Source organism: Heterodontus francisci, unplaced genomic scaffold (genome assembly GCF_036365525.1).
Source record: "Heterodontus francisci isolate sHetFra1 unplaced genomic scaffold, sHetFra1.hap1 HAP1_SCAFFOLD_157, whole genome shotgun sequence".
In the NCBI taxonomy this organism is placed as follows: Eukaryota; Metazoa; Chordata; class Chondrichthyes; order Heterodontiformes; family Heterodontidae; genus Heterodontus; species Heterodontus francisci.
This window is the reverse complement of record NW_027140118.1, coordinates 786,028-793,630: the sequence shown is the minus strand read 5'-3', so window position 1 is coordinate 793,630 and position 7,603 is coordinate 786,028.

Genomic DNA, 7,603 nt, shown 5'->3' with positions numbered 1-7,603 from the left:
TCTCTGCTGCTGCACTGCAGTTTGGCGTGTGTTTCTTCATAACCCCAACCCACCAATGCATTGTGGGTCAATCCGCTGTCAGTCACCTCTTTGAACTTGCTGCCAGTGGAGGTGGTGGAAACAGATACGATAGCGACGTTTAAGAGACACCTTGACAAATATATGAATAGGAAGGGAATAGAGGGATATGGGCCCCGGAAGTGCAGAAGGTGTTAGTTTCGGCAGGCATCAAGATCGGCGCAGGCTTGGAGGGCCGAATGGCCTGTTCCTGTGCTGTACTGTTCTTTATTCTTTGTTGTTTTGTGAAAGTTATGGTGAACCAAACGGAACAGTCGATGGCTGCACGGATCAGGACAGAGAGAGGGCGACACACAGAGGTGAGGTCCAAGAAATTTAATGGGAAATAAAGGTTATTGATTCTCCGGAGTATGATCTCAGTGATAATGACCAGCAGATCTGCCGTTGACATGGCCACCAGGAAGCGAGTGGTGCAGATGGAAAGTACACAATTTGCCTTGGACAGGATCACAATTGACACTAAATTAACTGTAATGGAGAGAAAGGAGAAGTGGTTGCAAATTACTGAAAAAACTGAAAAACATTCTCCACTTCTCAAACCAAGCAGGAAGGATTTTAGCACCGAAAACAGTGTGGGTTGGGATCGGGTCAGATCGGGTCCATGACACCAACCTGCCTCCAACACCAACATTTCCAGATTTAACAAATCGCGGACAGGGTGAATAACTGCTCACCGGACGCTGGTCAACCAGTTAATTATAGCGATGAGGAGCCAAAGAACGGGTAGATTGGAGAACTGTACCCAGTCTTCAACCACTCCCACTGTTGGAACCCATCCCGGACTCGAATCATTCCCTGGCGTCGATGCAATTTCACCCTCATACGAATCAGTCCCTCGGATAGGAGGCACCCATACGTCTTGGGCCATTCCATCTGATTTATAAATGATTGAAATTGAGAAGGGAGTTGCATGAGACAGTGCAAATATGATCAAAGCGCAGGCGTTCATTTCTACCGGAATTCCATTAACATATTAGAAAGGCATTGATTGAACACATAAATAATAATGCCCTTCTGGGCTACACATGATAAAAGTATCCAGAGTAACCAGCAGGTGCACATATTCTTTGCAAAAAATACCAAAACTGACAGATTATAATTATCGGGGTATGTTGTGGCTCGATTCTGTTGATAAGAGAAGTATGTGTGCCCAAATAATAGAGGCCTTTGAAATTTTATAGGGATTAGAGAAGGAAAACGTGGACCTGATGTTTCCTCCTTTGCTGGTGACCAGTTCAGTATTTCCTCAAAATAAGATGGTTATCAATAAATGCACGATGGAATTCAAGAGAGACCTTTTTACTTGGAGTGTTGAGAACGTGAAATTGAGACGTCTTGCAATGGAAAAGAAAAGAAGAAGCGACAGGATTGGAAGGATATGCAGATTGGATTAGATGAGCTGGAATGGAGAGAGGCTCGTGCAGAGCAGGAAGACAGTCGTGATCTAGTTGTACCGAAAGTCCAATTTCTGTGCTGTAAAATCGGTAACTTGTCTACTAACAAGTCATAGTCATCAGTGTTTTTCGTAATATTGACGAGGGCTATTTATTATTGCAGTGACTTTATGACCAAACGCTTCTCAGGACCGTGCTTGGTCAGGAAATTAACAGCACCCGATCGTGCTGTCAACAACTCTACTTAGAATAAGAGTAAGATGGGGACCTGCATTGAATACAAAGACAGATAGTCCTGAAAAGACACGATCCCTCGTGTTACGTGTTCCACACCAGTTAGTCAGCCACAATCAGTGCAATTCCAGACTGACCGAGACTCCCAGTTATATATTATCGCTGAGGTCGGGTACTCCACTCCAGTTGGCGCACACACACTGTGTAATTCTACATTAACAGATAATTGCAGTAATCCTCACCCTCTGAAATTTTCCTGCTTTGAGCTGTGATTCTACAGAACACAACATTCCACATAATTCAATAACTTTACAATGCAGTGTGCCTTGAGCTAGAAATAGTTGAGACAACAGATTAAATCTGCACAGATAATTCAGGAAATTAATGCACTGATATTATTGAATGTGCGTCTGTGTAACTGTAACCATTCAATCTCATGTAATATTATTACTCCCATGGTAATGGAAGAAACCAGCTCATACACAGATTTGTAAACTTCATTGGTTAGAGATACTTACCAGGAACGCCAATAATAGCAAGGATCATACAGAATATTTTCCACAGCCATTGAATTGGTCGGTGCATTTTTTGCTTGGAGTGATCGGTCTGTTCGTGCTGCAGGTAATATCTCTGGAATAAATTCTGAGGTGACACATTCCCATTGCATTAACTTTATACACTCCCGGATTTCCATGGGGATACTCAGGTTGTAAAATTGTTCAAACAGATTTTCTGAATCTTTGAACATATTACGACAGTTGTGTTAATTCCCTGTTGATGGAATATATTTTGCTCTAAGATTGAATTGAACCCATCCCCATCCCCAGGGTAAATTTGATCACAATAAGCAACTAATCATAACTGGAAGCTGTGTTAAACAGAAATCAAGGAAGTCCTACAAAAATCATGAGTACCATTTGTAGATCTCATGTTGTTTCAGTGAAGACCTTCACTCTGCATGACTATTCAGAAATGAAATTCCTAACGTCAGAGAAGTCTCGAAGGGGTGTTCGTCTACACTTTGGGTTCTCTCTTTAGCTGTACAATTCTGTTGAACAATTCATAAATTCAAAGAAAAAAGGAACATAGAATTGTTGCAACACAGCATTTGGCCATTTGGTCTGTCTTGTCCTTGTCTGTTCCCTGCACGGGCTGATCAGCTAATCTGACTTCCACATCTCCTCCTCACTGACCTGCACTGTTTTTCTTTTCAGTTGTTTATTCTGTTCGCTTCTGATTGAATCTATATTCATCACACTATCAGGCAGTTCATTTCATATCCTCAACACGTGCTGTGGAAACATACGTTTTCCCTTATGTCGCCATTGATTCTGTTGCTAATGCCTTAAGCATGTGTCCTTTGGTTTTCACCACGTCTGCCAATGAGAGAAGTTTCTCTCTGTCTACTCTGTTTAAACCGCCCGTGGGTTGGAACAACTCTATCAACCTTTCTCTCAATTTGATTTTCTAATCTGTCGGCGTAAAACAACTGTCACACTTGGAAATTTTCTCTTGATCATTTTCTACACCCACTCTAAAGTCTACACATTGTTCCTCACGTTCGGTGCCTGGAACTGGGCACAATGTCACGATTTTCAATATCGTTCTATCCTTCACAAGCTCTTTGCTACTGTGGTTCCCTTTTCCACCTCTTTGTCCGATACATTGATGATTGGATTTGTGTCAAAACCTTCTTTCACATTGAGCTCGACAATGTAATCACAATTGCATTGAAATATCTGTTCCTCCCTCACCTGAAAACGATCCATCTGTGACCCTTCACTTCTCTTTCACGAATTCCCTCTCTCCATTTAAATGGACAGGCTCTGCATCAACATTTACTGTGATCCACCAACTCCCACAGATATGTTGACCACACTTCCTCCAACTCCACTTTGTGTAAAGAGTAGCTTCCATTCTCTCAGCATCCTCATCGCCTTGTGTTTGTCCCAACGATGCCATCTTAAATACCAGAGCTTCTGCAGTCTCTTCATTTCACATTAACCGTGCATTCCACACATTAGTTTTGCAGCGGCCTCAGCTTTATCTGCCCCATCACCCGAGTGACTGTCCTCATCTCCTTCCCTACCTTCCAGAACCATGATATTAATTCACTTATTCTCACTTTCCACTCCAACGCCTCCACCTTCAACACATCCTCCTCCTCTATTTCCACCATATCCACCTAAAAGCGCGAACAAAGTATCTTTGTTCATTCTTCCGTCACACCCATGATCCAGTTTCCTTGCCTGCAGCTTCTTTCTATTCAAGTGCAAGAGATGCAACAGCTTTCCTCTCACCTATGATGATAAGGTCTTTAGAAATAAAAGCGGGAGTAGGCCATTCAGCCCACGGATCATGTTCTGCCATTCAATACCATAATGGCTGATCTGAACATGGCTGTAATTCTAATTTCTTGCCAGACAACAATAAGTCTTCACTCCCTCGTAAATGAAAAGTCAGTCGAAACCAGCCTTGAATATATTCAATGACTCAGATTCCAATGCCTTCCGGGTAAGTTAATTCTAAATGCGATGGAACTTTCAAGAGAAGAAATTCCTCCTCATCTCCATTTGAATTGGGAGACCACCTATTCATAAACGGTGGAGAATGTGCAAAGAGATCTATGGCTGTGGTTGATCACTGAGCTGGGCGGGGAGTGGACCACGAAATTAATGTTAGGAATTGACAAAGTTCTTCAAATTGATTCACTGGAACCACTGCAAAAATGTGGAATTTGGCAAGAAGGCAGAGGTCAAGGGTATGCGTCCTTGACCAGATTAAGATCTGAGCTGTGGCATTCAGTATGCCCGTAGGTTGTGGTGGAAGGAATTGGGACACTTGGTAAGGAGAGCAGTATTGAGAATGAGAGTCGAGGTGAAGAAGGCTGCATTATGGTTATGGAAGCAAAGTGTGAGAGCAGCCAATATTTCAGACGGGATCAACCGCAGGTTTCTGATGGCTTGGATACAAGGGGAGGTTCTATGTGTCCACCCCCTTATCCTTTTAGGTGTGAGAGGTCGCGTGCTAGAAAGGAGCTGTCGAAGTAAATTTAGTAACTTCCTGCATTGTGACATTGTGTATGGTACACACGGCAGCCACTGTGTGCTGGTGCTGGACGGGGTTAAGTGTTAACGTGGTGCATCAGGTGCACATCAAATGAGCTCACTTGCTTGGATCTTACAGAGGCGCTTGAGTTTTGTTGGAAGCGGCACAGATCCAGGAAAATGGAAAGCATTCCATTATTTCTGACTTATGCCTTGTCGATTGCGAACGTAAGAGGCAGTGGATGATTTATTTGTTGCATAAGTTCCAGCGTCTGATCTTTTCTTCGAGCAACAAAATTTATTTGGCTGGCAAAATTAAATTTCTGATCAAAGGAAATGCCCAGGATGTTGATAATGTGGTAATTAGGGAGTGACCACGAGGATGAATATGAAGGGGAGGTGGTTAGTTTCTCACTTGTTGCACTTGGCAATTTCCTGGCAAATGTGTGCTGTGATTTTAATGTCCTTTTATGAGCACAAGCCAGATGCAAATAATGCAAAAACTGTGGTGTTTGTAGTTGGTAGCGAACGAAGACAGGTTCAGCTTGTCTGTCATTCACCCAGAGTAAGTTTCTTCTCATCCTGGCTTAAATGTTTGACCGAATAATTGAAAGTGGCAAATTACAGCTAGATGGAGGAAGTATAAACTGTCGTTGATCGATTTGCTGAATCAACTCACGACCTTCATGATTGGCTGTGATAATATCGAAAAAATACATTGTAATGATCAGGAAAACAAGGACAATACGCAGGGTTGTATCATATATGGACAAGAGGAGGGGTGATCAGATCTGATACAGGCTCGTTTATTCCCCGTCAATACTTAGTTACATGTTGTAAAGGGAAGGACACTTTAGGGAGAGTTATGCTGCTATCCATCGAACCATGGGGCTTGCAAACCTTGTTCTGGGGAATTAGATGAACCATCTCTTCCCACTATTTGGCAGTCCATCATAGCAACATGGGAATTGTGGTGGTGAATGTCGGGGTAATGGGAGGGTTATCGTTACCTTCTTGTTGATTGATCTGTAGCTTGAGGGTCCAGTTGGTAGGTGATTGAGAAAGCTGTTAACAGCACAGCTCTGGCTAAGAGTTCTGAATGTGATTGACAACAGATTGAATGCGTTCCATGGAAACTAAGTAATACAATTCCCACCCCAGGAATTCATTGTATCTTCTGGGTTACCTAAACACAGCAACAAGAAATCTCTACCCCCGATGACTATGCCAGTTGGCTGTAAAGACAAAGCTGCCGCAGATTTCACATTCATGTCAAACAGAAATCAAACACACGGACTCTCTGGTGAATCAGATTCAATCCTTTGTAAATACAAACATTTTCCTCTTTCAATAATTTCGTTTCCGTTGTTGGGATGATCTATTACCCCCCCTACATCCCAGTTTTACATGTTGTTCCCAAATATTTATGTGATTGTATGTTCAATTTCGCACAATATCAGGATGCATCAGTTCCACCCTTACTAACTTGACAAGCAACAAACCCCCCCAAAAAAATCTTCAAGGCAAATCTAACAACAAAAGCATGTCCACCTCCTTCTGCCTCTGCCTCACGTGAATTGCAATTATTATTGCAGATTTTTACTTTGCGGTGAGCGGGTTCCTTATTGATTTGAACTACCCTGAGGGAGGGACACATAGCCTCACAGAATATTTCGTTCACCTGCCCTGCACGGCCTGAAGTCAGGCAAATCCCTCACCCTGACAGAGATCAACAAAGGAGCATGAAACGTCCCAATTACAACATCTGATCCTGGGAAGGCAGAAATTGTAGGTCCATTATTTACCAAATTTGGTAAACATGCATCTGTCAAAGGACAAAGCAGGAGCCAGTCTTACTTTCCCACAGATTTATTTACAATGCTCCATACAGCATCAGTGCAGACTACATTTCCCATCTCCAGCCCAGCTCCCCCATACCCCTCTCCAGGTGGAAACTGGTTATTCCATATGTACCCTGATCTTTCCACAATTAGCATCAGCTGCTCTTCATCACAAGTAGAGCATGCAGCTATACATACTCAATTAACAAATCATTTGCAACATTGGCTCATTAGTAGCATTTGATTACCAGTCCATCAATGTGTCCATTATACTTTATCCTTTTTCTTGTGATTCTTGTTCGAATATACACGCTACATGTTAGCATTTCAGCTCCTGTTTGAAGACCAGAAATGCTCTTCACATGTCCTGCATTGCATGAATGCACATCCTTTGGACTCTTCATGCAATACTCACCACGAAATCAAACACTATAGCACTCACTCACACAGCGACATACACAAATACACTGAAGGAAAGTACAGTTGAAAAGAATAGTGTACTTTTAAAATTTATAAGGAAAATGATAGTTCATAATTCACGTGGCTCGTTCTCGAAAAGACACATTGCAGACCTTATGAAAAAGACATCTTCACTCCTGAAGTGTAGTTAAATAGCCGGTGTCACGTGCTGAAGCGGACAGAATTTCTGCAGGCCACAAACTTGGTTGCTTTTAGTTTCGTTACCACGAGGTCACTTTGCAGTATTGGTGGGTTCGAAATGGAGCAGGCTTGGAGTCCTCACCATGTTACAGTCTCCAATTATTAAGGCATAGATTTTGCTGTCCTTTCTGCTGCTGCTGTTGCATCTTTCTTCAGATAGCACTTAAATAATAAAAATAAACCAACATGGTTACCATACCATGTGCATTATCACATTTCCCTTTCCAAAATATGGTGTTGGAATTAGGGTGATTATTCATTATCTGGATTATTGCTTGATTACGGTCTTTGTTTCAGAAAGACCCATTCAATTCAGGATTGCCTCTTGGATTGTCTCAGAATACGTGCA